The 18,366-nt window shown below is 33.1% G+C and overlaps 1 protein-coding gene across 1 annotated transcript in view; it reads right to left on the reverse strand.

The window, feature by feature from the left end:
• LOC123658106 overlaps positions 1-18,366 on the reverse strand; it is a 62,185-nt gene that overhangs the window by 29,769 nt on the left and 14,050 nt on the right. Inside the window, exon 2 of the mRNA XM_045593576.1 lies at positions 4,985-5,042. The gene's annotated coding sequence lies outside the window, so the exon portion shown is untranslated. The remainder of the gene's footprint in view (positions 1-4,984; positions 5,043-18,366) is intronic.

Raw genomic sequence — 18,366 nt, forward strand, 5'->3', positions numbered from 1 at the left:
ATATCCTGCACGAAACCTGGAGCAGCCAGACTGGGGAAGTACCTTACTGAAGATCACAGCTAAATAGTACTGCTTTTAAGCAGTGTTGTTGTTCTGTGGTGAGTAAGGTGATAGCTTGTGGGGAGGGGATTGGGGGGTAGGATTGGCAACGCGCTTGCGATGCTTTTCCTGCTGCAAGCGTCTAATAAGCTACAGTAGTCAGGTGCACTGTGCGCTTGATTGCCAACGCAGTTGTATTACAAAAAAACAATTTTGTAATATTCCTTTTTTTGCAGATGTATGGATTAATTGTCGCTGTATTTCAAGCAAAACACGAATAAATATATAAATGATGAATAGTTTTTTCAAACCAGTAACTGAGGAGTTTCTTGATGATTCTTTTCTGGAGAACCTCAGTATCACTGATCTTCACACAAACTATATACTTATATTAAAATTTGTGAAAAGACAATGGCAAAAGCGCTTTTTAAGCCTACTTGAAGAAAATATACTTCTTTAATGAATTAATTATAGGTGAAGTAAAACTTCGGAATGTATGCCGATACTTTTCAGTTCGGAGAGTATGTAGATTTGAATTCGAACAAAACTGTTCGTTTTGTTAGATTTCGTAAACAAAACGAATCGTTTTACGTTTATAGGAACCGGTGCTAGATATCTTGGCCATATCTTACATTTCCTTGGCATCAATGACATAAGTATAACGATGGTTTCAGAGAATGGGCGTGTTTCGTCTCCGTAAAGGGCATTTAAACAATAGCCCATTGTTCCCGAAGCTATCATTGAGGAGCCATCATCCGACAATATCTTGCATTGTGACTATTTAAATTTTCGTAGTAAAATAGGAAACACTTCCATGCAATGAACTGATTATTTTCATCATTGGATATGAAGAATAATCTATATAATAAACAAAAAAAGAGTGTGGTTTAGACCACACTATTGAAGTAAAACTTCTTTCGTAATAGGCCTACAAAATAGGCCTTCACTATGTCTTAGATATACGAAACGTATCTGGCTATGAGAGAAAGAGAGAAAGAAAATGTGTGCTCGCATCTATCCCTTGCTCCATTCGCCTCACTCGATCACGCTTTTCGTAACGCTCTCGTCACGCATTCATCAGCACACATCCCAAGTCAAGCGTGCGTATAGAAGTTTTGCTTCAATATACGCTAAACTCGAGAACGAATGAACAATTACAGCTAATTTTTGTTGTTGTTACAAATGCTTCAGTAATCATAGACATTTAAAAGATATTTTAAATATCAGATACATAAAGTTTAACTTTTAAATGTGATTAATTTAGTATATTATCTTATCCCACCAAAAACATTTTCATGTAAAATGTCGCCAAGACGAGATCATATGGCTCGCACTGTCAAAAAGTTATCAGATCTCATGTAGAGCCAAGCTTCTAACTCTACACGCCCTAACTCTACAAACCCTAACTTTACAAACTCTACACCTTAGTCAAAATATGTGGCTTGGCCGTTTCGCTACCGTCACGTGAGCGTAAGGTGAAAAATCTATTCACTGTTTATTACTTTTCTGTTATACAATAGTTCTATTAAAGAAAAAATAAAAAGAAGAAGAATAATTGATATACATATAATACAAATAAAAATAAAAAGAGAATATATATATATATATAAATGAGACAGGAAAGTCAGTCGTCATCTACAACATCGGTAGCCGATAGTAACGAAACGGCCAAGCCACATATTTTGACTAAGGTAGAGTTTGTAAAGTTAGGGTTTGTAGAGTTAGGGCGTGTAGAGTTAGAAGCTTGGCTCTACATGAGATCTGATAACTTTTTGACAGTGCGAGCCATATGATCTCGTCTTGGCAACATTTTACATGAAAATGTTTTTGGTGGGATTTCACTTCTTTTTGTAAGTTGCTTATGACAATATTATAGCTGCATTTTACCTCCGACACATTTTATACCATAAATATCATCCAATCTTCACAATATTCGGTTTAAGCACGCTGTTTTTGATTTTATGTTGAACTGATATGCAAACGGTAACCTCCGCCAAAATTTAAATATCAAAATGTAAATTTTCTACATAAACTAATAACCGATTTTTATTTTTTATGTATTTATTATTATTATTAATAACAAGGAGTCCCTCTATCAATTTTCAGACCTCTAGCATCAAAATTTGCGGAAGTCTCATACAAACTTCCATCTCCTAGTTTAAGGGGTTGGGGGGTAAAAGTTCCAAGTTTTAGAATTTTTTTGTTGTTTGTGTACTAATACTAGCTTACATACCAAATTTCAGCTTTCTGGGACTTCAGGAAGTACTCTATGAATTTTGATGATCATCAGTGAGTGACGAAATCGGGGTTTTTTAGATATTAATAAAATCTAAAGTATAAGAGCTATGCAATTGAAACTTTATATGTTTAATAAGTCCGCTATTGACATTATATCCCCAGAATTTTGTTTATCTGGTATAATCCAAACCCAAGTTATGAGGGTTCAAAAAAACGACGAAGCGCTTCGAGAAAAGATAGGTAGTGCTTTTCGTTTTTTTTTTTTTTTTTTTTTTGGCTCGTCTTGGGGGGGCACTACCGTGCCCCCAGATATATAAATAAAAATGAATGTTGCTAAGCGCATAACTCTAGAATGGCTCGACCTTTTTTTATTTGTTTCCTAAGGTCTACGGAAAATTATAAAAAAAAAATTGATTTGTATACCGTAATGTTTTATAGTATCTATTATCAAAGTGAAGATTGTAGACTACTTTTACTGGTCGTTTAAATATTTTAAATTAAATAATTCCAAAAACATTGTAAAACAATTTGACATCAGACATCATTAAAAACAACTAAAATTAATATTAATAACAGCCTAAAATATTGACGTAGATTTATTAAAAAAAATTTATATATAACCTCTTTTGTTGCTTTATACTTACAAAGATCTAAATAATGGAAGTTGATTACAAGAGTCTTATTAAAGGAGAACGGTCAATTAAATTTATTAAGCTTTCAAAGCATTCGTTCTCTTTTTTTGTTTTCCTGTCTAATTTTTTTAACGAAAGATGATTGTTACTATGCTTTTGTACTGTTTGTACAAGATAATAAATATTTTACACAGATCAGTTTATTAAATTGCAATTTTATTTGTCTTTTGATTACGTCATTATTTTAAAATCTACAATAAGTCACGTTAGTTTATGACCATGGAAATTGTTTTGCTTTGTAACAAACTGTAAAAGACCTACTGCTGGACGTTTTCTCCTGCAAAGAAGAAAGACTAACACTTTGTTATCGGAACAACTACTATTAAAAGAAACTCTACTGGGACATTTAAAATTCAAATTTATTCACGATGTTGTCTTTCATCACGGCACTTAGTTTGCGTGTAACGACAGTTACACGAAACGTTAATTGATTTAAAATATTAATTCACAACAATCATCTTACTTTACATAATTAAAAAAAAACATTTTTTATAATAATTTTGATGATTTTATTTTGAATTTGGAACTTAAGAAGCCGACCGATGGCGGGATAACCATCTAACCGCTGACTTTGAAACACACAGACCGAAGACGGGCAGCAGCGTCTTAGGTGCAACAAAGCCAGCCCTGCGGTCACCAACTCGCCTGCCCAGCGTGGTGACTATGGGCAAAACACATGAGTTCACGTTATTTTTGGCGTAAACTTGTGGAGACCTATGTCCAGCAGTGGACTGCAATACGCTGGAATGGTGATGATGATGATAACAATTTTGCCAAATATGACCTTAAATCCACACTGTTATCGAAATAATGGTTCAAAAAAGTATCTTAAAGCAAATATACTTTTTTGAATATAAAAAATAAATGGACGACTATTATAAGGCTTTTATCAATCGACAAGGCCGATTAGGAACTACAAAGGCTATTAAATATAGTGGTTAACGAAAAATATATCTTTATAGAGTGCAGGTATGTAGAAGGACAGTAGACCTTTAGAGATTAGATTTATCTACGCAGTTGAATGCTTTAACTAATGGATTTTTTTTGATATTTTTTAAATATTATTTATGCTCGAAGCTTAATGTAACAAATTTTAAAATACTGCAGTTATGGTTTTCTTGGTTATTTTATTTTTAAAATTGTCCGTAGTACAAGTTATGTACTAAAAAAATTTACCAAAGAAAAAAACACGGCTTAGGCACTGGACTGCATAGCGGGTTTAACGAGGTACATGTTGTTATTAATTGAAATTGGGATACGAAATAATAACAAAGGGAATTTACATTAAAATAAATATTAAAAATACTTTGAAACTGTTGGGTAGAATTAAAAACTATTTAACAATGTTTTTTTTCTTCTAAATATAAGTATAGAGGTAACTAGGTTGGCAAACAAGCATGAGGCTCACGTGATGCTACCATTGCTTTTAGTAGCTCTGGTCACCTTACTCACCAACAGGAACAAAACACTTCTTGAAAACAGAATTATTTAGCTGTGATTTTTTGTAAGGTCGAGGTACTACCCCAATCGGGCTGCTGCATATTTTAAGCAGGAAATTTCCAGCTGTACCCTACCGCAGTTAAATAAATAAATACATTACACTTAACGGCCCCAGTAGGAAATAATCCTGTGGTCTGGAAACACAGCACACAAGCAGAAACACCCAGACCCCGAGAAATATATTTATGGCCGACACATGTAAATTCGTCATTGATATTTCTATACATTACATATATATTATTCAATATAGAAGTCGTTTAATATTCCATAATATATCTTATTATATTTATATTTTATAATATTAAATTTTATTCGAAACTTGTGTGTGATTTTTTAAAATTAAAATATGCTCAATATTAGTAAATCTCTTGTAATAGAAAATATTAAATTAACAATTCCACAAAAGATCATTGAATGCTCAATTCAGCGCTCAATTGCGAAACAGCACACTTTTTTATTACTTAACATAATTTCGTTTAGTATGATAACGTTTTTACATTTTTTTGACAACTTACCGATCGCGTCGGTCGGTGATTCACCGTCGATTCATACGATGATAGAATGTAGCCACACCTGTAACAAAATAGATTCAAAATAAATATAACAGAACAAAACAAACAATGAAAGCGGTAAGGCTAATTAATAAAAATAATGTAGGAACTCTTTTCTTTTCTGACTCAACAGAAGTTGGTTTGTCTAGCGAACTGTAAAACGCTTGAAGGAAAAATAAATAATAACCGTTACGTTATATGAAATTTAAAAAATTTCTACGCAACTTTCTTAAATCTTCATATACTATCTACAAAATATTGGAAAAAAAATAGGCCAATTGTTAGCCGTTCTTGGTTTTAGCGATGAGTAATATTTAGCGATTCATTCTAACTTACATAGATTTATAACAAGTACATAGTTTCTCAAGTGCCACCTTCAGTGTTACAACAAAAGTGCCCGAATTTCGCTTAAATCTATTGTGTAAGATTTGGGTCGCCTTAATGATCGGCAGAAGACGGCACTCGAAGGTACAGTCGAAGTCAGCTTAATGGTCAGAAGGTCAAGGAAAAAGTAAGAAGGCTTAAAATAACGATTACTAATCTAACACTAATTAAAATAGATTAGTTTAAACTGATTTGCACTAAAACAGCCTGCCATTCTCCCAATACTGGGTTACAAGACTCTCTAAAAAATAATTTAATTTGAATAGCTGTCAACTAACCCTTTAAACCTGATTAATGACAATTTTTCTTACAAATACTGAACAATATGCATCTTATTTATCAAGAGCTTTTGATACCAAATGGGACTGATTGTATTCTTCCAGGCGTTATATTGTATACGGCGGGTTAATCTTCAAGGGTTAATTTACACACCAGAAAGAAATATTTGAACAAAAATACAAAGATCGTTCTTAGTGGAAATCGAAAACAGGTGATCTGCTTTACTTCAACTTACGTCACCGCGACACCAGTACGTTCGGTAAACAAACTGATATATTTATATATAATTTAAGTTTATTCTGTCGAAGACCTAATCCTACATATACCAAAAAAAAGACAACATTTTAAAAGATATCCGAATGCACTTAAAATATACGCGCTATATTTTCGAATAACGATTTATTGTTCTTATATAGGTACATAATATTATATAGATATATATTTGTAAAAATATAAGTGCGGTCGTGACATTGAGAATGCAAACGATTTCCTCATCGATGAGTTGAGTGTTCTGTTTGACGTTACACTCGACGTGTATTGGTCAATGTATACAGATATACACATATACATATACATATTTAAGATAAACATACAATATATTTGAAAATTGTAGGATATTTTGCCTTCAGATCTGCTATAATCATTACAGCCTATACAGTCCACTGCTGGACATAGGTCTCCACAAGTTTACGCCAAAAATAACGTGAACTCATGTGTTTTGCCCATAGTCACCACGCAGGGCAGGCGGGTTGGTGACCGCAGTACTTACTGGCTTTGTCGCACCGAAGACGCTGCTGCCCATCTTCGGCCTGTGTATTTCAAAGCCAGCAGTTGGATGGTTATCTCGCCATCGGTCGGCTTCTTAAGTACCAAGGTGGTTGTGGAACCTTGTTATCCCTTAGTCGCCTCTTACGACACCCACGGGAAGAGAGGGGGTGGCTAAATTCTTTAGTGCCGTAGCCACACAGCACTCAGATCTGCTATCAAAGTAACAATATTTTAAAAAAAACCAAACGAACATGAGAATGAGAAAAAGGAGAAACGAACAGCGTTCGCTGTTAATAATTGAAACGTGAAAGACGTCGACGCTGTTGAAAATAATGCTGGTCTGCTAACATGATTTTAAAGCATTGATTGGTTGTTTGTAACGAATGTCGAATTAGGATTCTTCCTCCAGGGAAATAATTATGAAAACGGTATTCAATATTGTGTGGTGACTTTTCGTGATACCGGCATAAACACACACCGACGGTTAGACGTAAAAAGATATGATATACAAAAATTCTAAAAATAACTGTTGTGTCCTTTATTAATCTTAAAATATACTTAAATTATTTAATTTGTTTTTCTTTTTATAAAAAAACATTTTATGTACATATTTACATTATATACATAAATTACATTATTACATTACATACATTAAATTATTACATTACATACATCGTACATTTTATGTATAATATACATCGGTCGGTTAAAATTTTACTACATGTAGGTACAGATTAGATCCTTCTCCTACATGGAGAGAGGCCAATGCCCAGCAGTGGGATATTACAGGCTGAACAGTAATCGTAAACGTAATTGTACGTATAGATTTATAAGACACGGTTTTTTCTGACTTTAATGTCTTTCTTGTGACAATTTTTTTCTACGCCCTTCGGTAATACAACCTTCGCTTTTAGAAAGGCATTAGACGCTGAGCTAATATATTTTTTTCTGTCCAATTTTTATTGACATTGACTGGCAAAGTATTATTATTATAGAAGTTTTGTTTTAATACATAATTATTGTAAGACTAAATCACGCGAGTGTTTTTAATCGATTTTATTTTTTTGCTCACACGAGAGATGACCTTTCTACAGCTTCTAAATTAATGCATTAGTTTAGGAGTTTTTGAGGGGAAAAAAAAGAATAAACAAACTTAGAAATTGATTATAAAAAACATATTAATTTGTAAAAGTTTTTTAAATTAAATCTTATACTATTAAACGAGCAATTCTTGTATATATATATAGAATCTGAATCTCGGAAACGGCTCCAACGATTTTCATAAAATTTAGTATTTAGGGGGTTTCGGGGGAGATAAATCTATCTAGCTAGGATTCATTTTCAGGAAATGTCGTTTTATCCCTGTTTTTAGGAATTGAAAAAAATATCGTTAGAGTAAGAAGGTAAATTTCGCATAAGTCAATGTAGTTGCAATAGCTCGGTGGGAAATCGGCCGCTCGGGATCAACCCAGAAAATCATGGTTCAAATCCTCATGTCCCTGACCAATTATTTTTTCTTTTTCTTTTTCTAATTGCACTCGTTATTTTTTATTTAAATAGACTGTTCTTATTTTTTATTATTATGTCGGTAAAATCGAAAAATATTATTCATATTTTATCAATATGTAATTCGTAAAAATACCGAGCTTAGCTCGGTCACCCGGGTACTACGTATAAATATGACAATTCTTAATGAACTGTGAAATTATTTTATTGACAAAAAATTTCGACTGAGTCATAGTTCAAAATAATACAAATAAATCGCATTTGTTTGCAGTGTCGAAAAATATATAAGTTACGAAAATATATAACGATTTTAATACAAAAAAAAACTGGCATGAGCTTTTAACGTGCGTTTAAATTTGAAATTCTTCTTTACATATAACACAATTTTGTATCTACTAATATTTAATGTCTAAAGTTACCGTATTAATTAAAATAGAGCATTAAATATCACGTAAAATAAATACCAAATGAATACCGTTAAAAACTTATAGCGATAAGTTATGGCTGCACTTAGGTGACGTCTGTATGCCATTAGACCTTATTTAGCCATAGCATTATTCAACTAACAATTGATGTATATAATTAGATAGGGTTCAGCAGGATATATCCTGCTCAAAATCGGGAGCAGCTGGACTGGGGAAAGTTACAAAAGATCACAGCCAAATAATACTGCTTTCAAGCATTGTTGTGTTCCTGTGGTGAGTAAGGTAAGCAGAGCTCCTGTGCGATGGGCGTAGGTTCGGCAACGCGCTTGCGATGCTTTTAGTGTTGCAGGATATAAGCCACGGTAATCGCTTACCAACAGGTGAACCGTAAGCATATTTTTCGACTTAGTTGTATATATAAAAAAAAAGCCTGGTAAGTATCGCAATCCTAAGCAAAGAACAGCCTTTTCTATAATATAAATCATATAGACTTGTGGTCTATACCCCACAATCACTTTCAAAAAACATATCATATAAATACTTTGATTACTTTACTTACTATTATGCCACACCAAATTAACAAGATGATTAATATTGAAAAACTCAACATTCTCGAACAAGTGTCCCATCAAGTGCTGATGATAACGATAAAATTTTAATATTAACATACAAGCAACAAAACCTTTTAGCCGACAATGAGTTACACAGTAGGTAGAAGGTATTATTCATGTAGACGGTACTTAAAAGCTACGTAATTTACAAGTAAGACCACGATTTAGCAACGAAGCACCTGTTTAAATTTAAACAGTATAATCAAAACACGAGTACATTTCGAAATATTTACATATATACATATGTCATTGTATTTTTAATGAATGCGAATCAAACGCTTAACATTATTAAAATATAATATTACTTAACTGACCATGGAAGTACGAAAAAAAAAAAAATATAAGTATAAAATCGATTAATATATTCCGGAGGTTTCGGATGGATCTAACTAAAGTTTTCTTTATGAAAATCTTTTACTAGCTCCTAGTTAACGCTCCACCGTGGATACGTATCTGAATAATTAAGCCTGTGTAAGTCCCAGTATTAGGTAAAGGTATCATGATCATATGAAAAGAATTGGCTATTAAGCTTAATCCAGCGTCGCTCCATTGCGGATTGAAAATTTCACAATTATGGGTAACAATCGCTATCTAGCGTTTGTGATAACAAACGGGATCGATTGCTTTATGTGCTTTCCAAGGCCCGACACTAAAGCCCAGACCATAAACAAATATTGGAACAAATATGAATATTTTCCCAAACGGGAACAGAACACGCGATCGCTGGCGTTAAGGCGACTATTCACGTCATTCACACATGAACACTTACATTTGTAATATAAAATATATTTTGACGGATTTTTAAAATATTAGCCAGAAAATAAGTCTCAACATACAAAGACCTATTGTAACATAAACGAAATTATCGCATTAAAGTTTTGAATGAAAGAAAGTTTAGACCATAGCCTGACATTCCACAACATATAATCTTCCAACATAAACACTTATGCAGACGCAAAAATTTTTTACAGGTTAAGTATATAATTAGATTAGCGCGTACAAACAACACTTACTGGAAGCCGTCGAGTGAGATACGTTTATTTATTTACATTAATTTTATTACATAAGTAATATACTACTATATAATGCATAGCTTTATGAATATAAAAGCGCTGTGAGAGAAAATTTTAACAAAAACTCTACGTCTATGAAACTGAGAACTTTCTACGTGTTTATAAATGAGTAAATAAATGAGTCCACATAACATACATATACCGAGGTAAGTACCTATATTAGATGGAAATATTATTTCATTATTATCCTTCCTTGTGATATTATAAACATATAATATAATAACAAATTACTGCTGTTCCAGTAATTTTAAATAATCGTAATAATTATATAATAATCTATACTAATATTATAAAGAGAAGAGGTTATATAGTTTGATGGTTTGCATTGAATTAATAGGCTCCGAAACTACTGAACCGATTTGAAAAATTCTTTCACTTTTGGGAGGCTACGATTCGCGGGTGGCATAGGCTATATTATTATACATATTAGGCTATATTTTGATTAGGGAACAAAAAAAAATATTTTGAAATTTTTGTTATATACCCGTGCAAAGCCGGGGCGGAATGCAAGTATAATATAATTAAACATACAGTTACAGGGTCGTTTGTTAATAAGGCAGGTCACTTAATGCCTTTGTTTAGGTTATTGTTGAATTATATAGATATTTTTTTTAATTTAATATATAAAATTCTCGTGTCGCGGTGTTTGTAGTTAAACTCCTCCGAAACGGCTTGACCGAATCTCACGAAATTTTGTGTGCATATTGGGTAGATCTGAGAATCAAACAACACCCATTTTTCACCCCCTTAAATGTTAAGAGTAGTCCACCCCTAAATTTTTTTTTAAATTTTTAGATATATTATTTATTCTTTATTTTATTATGATTTGGCGTTGAAAAATACATACAACCCTAAATTTTCACCCTTCTACCACCAACCCCTATTTTTAAATAGCGTTTAGCGGCAAGATAACGTTTGCCGAGTTAGTTAGTAAATATGTAAATATACATCCAGACTCGGGTCGAGAATCAAACCAACAACCCTAGAATGGAAATCAGAGTCTCTGCCATCTGCGCAATGGGTCTATTACTAAATAATACAAACAATTTAAAGAAATAAGAAATAGTTTACAAGTTTGTTAGTTCACGATAAAAGCTCCCAGCGTTTGAACTATATAAATATTTTAAATTGTAATAATGATTGACTTGTTGCAAATCTCCTTTTTTAATAAAATTATTTACTTTCCGCGCCCTTCGCTGTAACATCCGGTTGTACAGATTAAAAACCTGTTTCGCATCCGGTCGATAAGACTAATGCATCTCACACCAGTTATCGGGGATTGTCATTAAAAAAAGTCTATTTAGCCGGTTGCGTTTAAAATAAATTCCAACATATCAAAACAAATAAATATAAGCAAAATACTTCGTTAAAATTTTTATTTAACTTTTCTAGCGAGATAAAATTTTTAACTTAATTTAAAGTTTTAATTCAGCTAAATATAATTAATATAAGGTAATTATTTGGGTTGTTTTTTAAACGTGTTGGTAAAGCTTTAGATTAGGTAAAACCGAATTTCGGGACCGTGGGGGGATGGGGGGGGAGAGGGTGGGGAACGCTACCCATGGTACCACTGTCACACCTCGGAACCCCATGGTTATGGAGATATCCATGGTTAAAGTTTTGAGGTTAGAAGAAGAATTTCGAAAGTTAGAGGGAACGCTTGGCTCCGGCGCTGCGGGAAGTGCAGCCCTTCCGCCCTTGCGTGCGAAAGCACGCTCACTCATGCTCCGTTCCGCAGCGGAGGCTGGTCGCCTTCGGCGACCAGCCTCAGCCGCTCCTCTACGCATTCGTTCGCGCGCTTTCGCACGGCGGGCGAGGGCTGCCCTCCCTCCGCGCCTCCGCGGCACAAAAAAAACACTCTAGGGGTAGGACAGACCAAGACCACGTGGACAGTGGGGTGCTCCGATTCGGTTTTGGGTATTTTTCGAATTTCTAAACCTATATTCTAGCACGCAATGTTACTAATTTTATTAGAATATTATGTCTGACGCGTTATTTTGTTTAAAAATGTCGATTTGTCAGTCGTTAAGCGTCAGTTCGTATCGTTTGTTGATCTTGCAATCGAGATCGTTTTTACGTAAATTTGTTCGAAAATAAAATGTGAAAGTTGGTGAATGGAGCATATGAGTGCACTTCCCGCTGCACCGGAGTTAAGGTGGAGTCAGACACGGAGCTCTAAGGTATTGTAATATCTCTGAATCACGTAAAGTTAACCCCAAAACTTCAAACACGATATCTTCGAAACCACGGGGTTTACGCGAAACGCACACTACGGGGGGCTAAAAAACCCACCCTCCCCACCACCCTTTACCCTCCCACCCCCATTTCACCCCATAAATTGGAGGCCACTTAACTAACGCTTGACCAATTCTTCTTCTAACCTCAAAACTTTAACCATCGATATCTCCATAACCATGGGGTTCCGAGGTGTGATAGTGGTACCAGGGGTAGTGTTCCCCACCCTCCCCTCCCCCATCCCCCCACGGTCCCGAAATTCGGTTTTACCTAATCTAGATCTTAGCCAACGTGTTTATTGTTTAAAATGTAGTTGTGGTGTACAATAAAGTATAAATAAATAAATAAAAAGGGTAATAATATATAACGCTTTATATTAAGGGTCCCACTTAGAAGTGAATCCTGTTTCATTTTGATATGTATGAAGGATTATACAATCTTAATAACTAAAGTAATACTTAGTATACTATTTCTAGCTGTACTCATTTCAATGTATATGACATACATATACAAAATCACACATAAAACATTTACAGTACATGTAACACTAACAAGTCAAACTCCACTAATTACTCGTGTTGAACAAATAGACAATCACAAAGTTTCACTCAACTACAAATAGAACGGAATTGATTAAATCCCTGGCTCCACATTAGAATAATTGTTGACTCATCAGAAGTAAACAAGCACAGAGCGGCGACCGGTGGAGCGTGGACAAGATGAGGTACTATCGTTGGCAATACGATGATTCATTGCTTACTTTTGAGGATATTAAACCTTCTGCGCAGTCATATCTATAGGCACTGTATTATTACTATGTTTGGGGAATTTGTTCACAGTGATGACCTTATATGGTTATTTATTATTTGTATAAAACTGTATTCGTTTTCCTTGGTTACGCTTTATGTACTTGATAACAACTTTACCGATTTAATTTTTTTTTATACACTGATTTCCGGATTGAAAAGTTATTTGTATTTTTTTTTTAATTTTAAACTTTACGCGTTTACTACACAGTACTTTGAAACACAGAACGTTTGTCAGGTAAGCTAATATAGACGTAAGTATAGGAAGAATACACCCTATAGAATTCCTAATGTGTGGGTAACACAAAAATAAAATCGTACATATTAAGAATACACCCATACAACGTATAGAAGTGAAAGAATTATCAATTTTAAAGTTTAGTAGACACGCAAATTTGTTAGCATTTCGTATGTGTGTGACTGTGTGTATGATTTATAAAAGAATTTAAATTAATTGCCAAACTAACATATAGGCTAGCTAGTGAAACCGAAAAAAAATAATACAATAAAATTACTCAACAATTGCTCCTATTATCTTTATAAAAATTAAATAAATAATTACGCCTACTATTTCACTGCAACAAACAATACCATTGCAAACGATTTCTTGTAAACTAACATGTCATAACTTCATGTCAATGTTTGAAAATATCACGATTACATGTAACATTTGGTAATACAATTTCACATCGTAACAATTACAAAGAACGGTAACTTTTAATCTAGGTTCAGCGTTACAGTAACATAATACCGAACCATTGAGGTCTCGGCAGGTCGTTTAATCGGAGTGTAACCGATATCCAGTACAATGTACGAGTACACTGTTTGACTAACTATTGCGACAGAGTATCGCATGACGACGTAACAATACCAAACGCGAACTATAGCAATATTAATTATACGTCACATTGAATTAGACAGATTCGAAAATGAGCCTTAAGACCTTGTATGAAGATTAATTGATGATTATTTTGGGTGTATTTTTATTTTGTGAAGGCTTCTGTCGTTAGGGAGCGGTGTGCATGACAGATTATGGACCGGAGCCTCGATTAATGACGTACGATTTTTTTGTCAACTAGCAACGAAACCTACCATGTCGATGGTGAAATGCATACGTTTTACGGAAAGTCGGTCAAACACAAAATCGGTACATTTCGGCTTACAGTTGCAAGTTGGAAAAATAGAACGTTCGGGTAATTAACACAAAAGTCACTCTTTTCCTTATGTTCTTCATTTATAAAAAACAAAAAACCTTCTTCTACAAACTCACTATCTTTTGTGAATTCAAAAAATGTAATTTTAATGATAATTTATGTAAAACTGAGGATTTTTTTATTGTTGCCTTGTTGAAGTATTAAAGAAAATATCTGGCACTACTATAATCGAAATGAAATGGTCTTAAAGTAAATGTAATGTGTGTAGTAAATGACTAAAGTATCCACAACTAATCCAAAATAGACTAAAAAAAAGTGCGCGTGTGTGTATGCGTGCGTGCGTGCGTTCTAGCGTGCGTGCGTGCGTGTGCGTGCGTGCGTGTGTGTGTGTGTGTGTGATTCACACACGGCAGAAGAGAAACTTTTGAAAAGTAGTCTATGAGAGATTTTTTTATCGAGAATATAAAATAATGTGTAATGTATTCTATCTCATTCTCTCCTATACATTTATGTGTTGGTTTCTCTATCGTGATGCATTTTGGTTTCATCGAGTTTGAAATCACAACGATCCTGAAGAAGTTTCACTTCAAAAACATTTATATGTCAAGTGCTAAATTCACATAGTTTGCAAACTTGAACATTTTATTTGAAATCGTTTTGGAAACCAAAATATAATATCTTCCACGAACATTCCATATGTAAGTTTATTTTGGCAACAAACATATGAATTAGAATCCATAATGTTACAAATCGGTTTTGGCAAGCCACGTGTCGGTACATCGAGACCTGTCACACTTCATTGAACCCGACGTGACCGCAGGACGGAACACGGGTATTGTAATCGAGAATTGCGGATTCGAGCAATGTACACTAACACAATTTGCTGATAGCGAGTGTTATACTATAAAACTAAACTTTATTGTGTTAAGTATTCATTTAAAAAAAATTAGAAAAAAAAATTAGTAAGTTGATTTTTCTATGCCATTTACTAGACCTATAATTACTTCTTATTTTTAAACGTGATAACTGTCAAGCGCATGGCTTGTTTAATATCAAAGATATTCTTTTATTTTATTTATGTTATATTATAAACACAAACTGAAATAAAACTACGATAATACTGAGAATTTGAAGTGTACAAGTTTATTTTTTACCTTTTAAATAATACATAAATTCGATTTCATTATATCAAATATATTTGTATATGTTGTTTTGGTGTAATTTAAATCTTTTTTATCATTATCTTTAGAATAGCAGATCATTGCACACATTAATCTTGCACATTATAGCAACTGGCATTAGCATTAAAAATTTATTTCCAATAAAATAAAATAAAATTTCTTCTATATTTAAAACAAAAAAAAAAAAAAATATACACAAAAATATGAAATGTTGTTTTATTAACAATACTAGCACGCAATAAAAAGGCGCGTTTTTCGGAGGACAACTATCACGCTACTATAAAAAAAAAAACGTTAAACATGCCCATCGAAAAGAGCACGCACACATAGAACTTCCCGCCGAAATTATATTAACTATGTTCTACCCTCATTTGAGTCATAGTTAAGCGGAACAGTTTTTTAAGTGCGATGATGACATTTAGGCATCAAGCTAACGAGCATCTAATGTGTTTCTTAATGACGTCATCTGCATTGCAAATCCAAGGAGCCTCATTATAATGAGTACTGAGTCCGTCGAGATGTGAACTGCACGACTATGTTACAATAATGTTTGTAATATTATCAAGGACAAAGTGTATTAAATGTATCTGAGTTCGGCCGTTAGTGTGTCTGAGTGAATATTCCTTTAATGTAGCTGAGTGGTGCACTAACCACACAGCCTTTGAGGTTCAAGTGTCGTAAGATATGCTTGGTTAGTTTAGTCTCTCCGTTGAATTTCTGACAGGATTATCCAGATTTTACTGTGCAAAAGACATTTATTATTTTATTTATATCTATTATTTAACCTATAACACAAGCATTAAGTTACATTAGGAACAGACGAACGTGTGTGTATTGTGTAGATATTTATTTATTTATTTTACGCATGAATGGATTTTCTTGCCAAATCTTAGCAGTAGAGTCTGATTTTAAACAGTTGTAATTTAAGGGTTCTTTTAAAATATTATTCAAAAAAAGGATAGTTTTAATTTTAATAATTTGTAAATATAAAGTTAAATTAAATGTAAATTAACTTTTTATATACGAATACATGTATATTTTCTAAGATAGAATTTCTATGAAAACTTCTAGATAGTCATGTAAATTAGCTGAATTTTTTTATTGATCATAAAACATGATATTTCTCGATAAAAATCTACATAAATCTTTAAATTGCGTATTATTACAATTTTTATAGTAAATATAAAGGAGGAAATGCTTGTTTTTGTTTTACATTTCTCTGTGTTCGCAAGTACTGTTTTTCTTGTTTGAAGTTTAGATGAAATAACCTTTTAAAAGAGTTCTACAATTCTATTTAATCATTTTCATTAAAACAACGATAAAAATGTCTCGTTGTTTTTGTCAACGATAAAAATAATTCATTGATTAAATATTAAGAAAAAATTGAATGAACTGGAACAGGCTTTAAGTATTCCATTGCTGGAAAAATCTAAAATTGATTTGGTCTTAATCGGTCACATTGCTTCACGACGAGTTGATTCATATTAAATTGTCAAAAGTGATAGAGAGCTTTAAAGTCACTTAAAAAGTTACTAAAACTATTTTAAAATAAATGTTTAGACACAAAAAAAAAACTAAAAGGTGTCATTTTATACTTTATATAAAAAAATTCGTTTCCAATACAACAAGGTCATTCGACTTTTACGATAGCACAATAGTTAACATTGGACCGAAGGAAATGGCATCCAGTGAAATTAATCACTGTGCCTTTGAAACTAGTCAAACTCTTTTGGATACTTGTTTAGATCATTGGTTCTCAAAGTTTCACCTCCGGGGACTGGCAAACACTTTACACCCCCAGGACTAATAAATAACTAAAATTATTTAACTGTTCAACTGCATCGCGTAATATATAATCATACTAAATTTACATTTTCTGACTTTTTTTGTATTATAGTGATCATATTTTCTTTATTTCTTTTAAAAAACGCTATTAAACTTGCAACTATACTGCGTGAAATATTGATGCGTGTTCACTTACATTACACGAGAGATTGACAGTAGACAAGTATAAAATTAAGTTATTTAAAGATTAATATGGCATTTTGTAGACATAATAATGTATGAAAATGAAGTCCCCGTTTTACTTCACATCCATTCAATTAACGTTGAAATAGAGGAAAAATATATTCGATAAACAAACTTACATATACGATTTTCTGACTAAAAATAGTGTCTGGTCGTCATAATTTTAACAGAAATAAAATATATAAAAATGACAATATATTCATTAAGTATTATTTAATTTTGCCCTTAAGCGTTGTTATTGTGTTTCATTGACAGAAACTTAAAGTAGCTTCGTGGCACACTTTTCACTTTAGGCACACAGATTGAGGGCCACTGGTCTCGGTAGCACTTAAGTGACTAGACATTTTTTGCGATCTCATGCAACGATTTCAATACTTTGTGATGTATGACCAACCTGCAGAAAAGCGTACGATACAATAATATATAGAAGAGATTTCTGTTCTGTAGTTGGACATATATAGTCCTGCTTCATTTCCATTCAATTCAATGATATTTATACTACAAGTACTTGGTAAAACTTAATACTCCCTTTACCTACAGCTTATTCTAGTTAGTGCACATACAGTCTATCCGTGCAACGGTACTAAAACCAGACCGGTACAGATATTTGTTTTACCAATACAAATGCTTGCGGCGAACGAGATCGTGACCTCAAGTGAATACATCGGTGGAGATTGCGTCCACTGAGTCAGGGAGTCATGTATACCTTAGGTACTACATACCTACAGATACCTATGGTTAATATATAGGTACTTATTCTATAATATAATTATGTTATCTAACAGATATACTTGTGTAGTTGTATGATGAATTAACACTATAATTACAACGCAAGTTAGATGTAATAATTGAAATTGGTAGTATTTTCAGAAAAGCTCTATCTATACAAACAACTA

The sequence above is a fragment of the Melitaea cinxia genome, chromosome 1, assembly GCF_905220565.1.
Source record: "Melitaea cinxia chromosome 1, ilMelCinx1.1, whole genome shotgun sequence".
Classification (NCBI taxonomy): Eukaryota; Metazoa; Arthropoda; class Insecta; order Lepidoptera; family Nymphalidae; genus Melitaea; species Melitaea cinxia.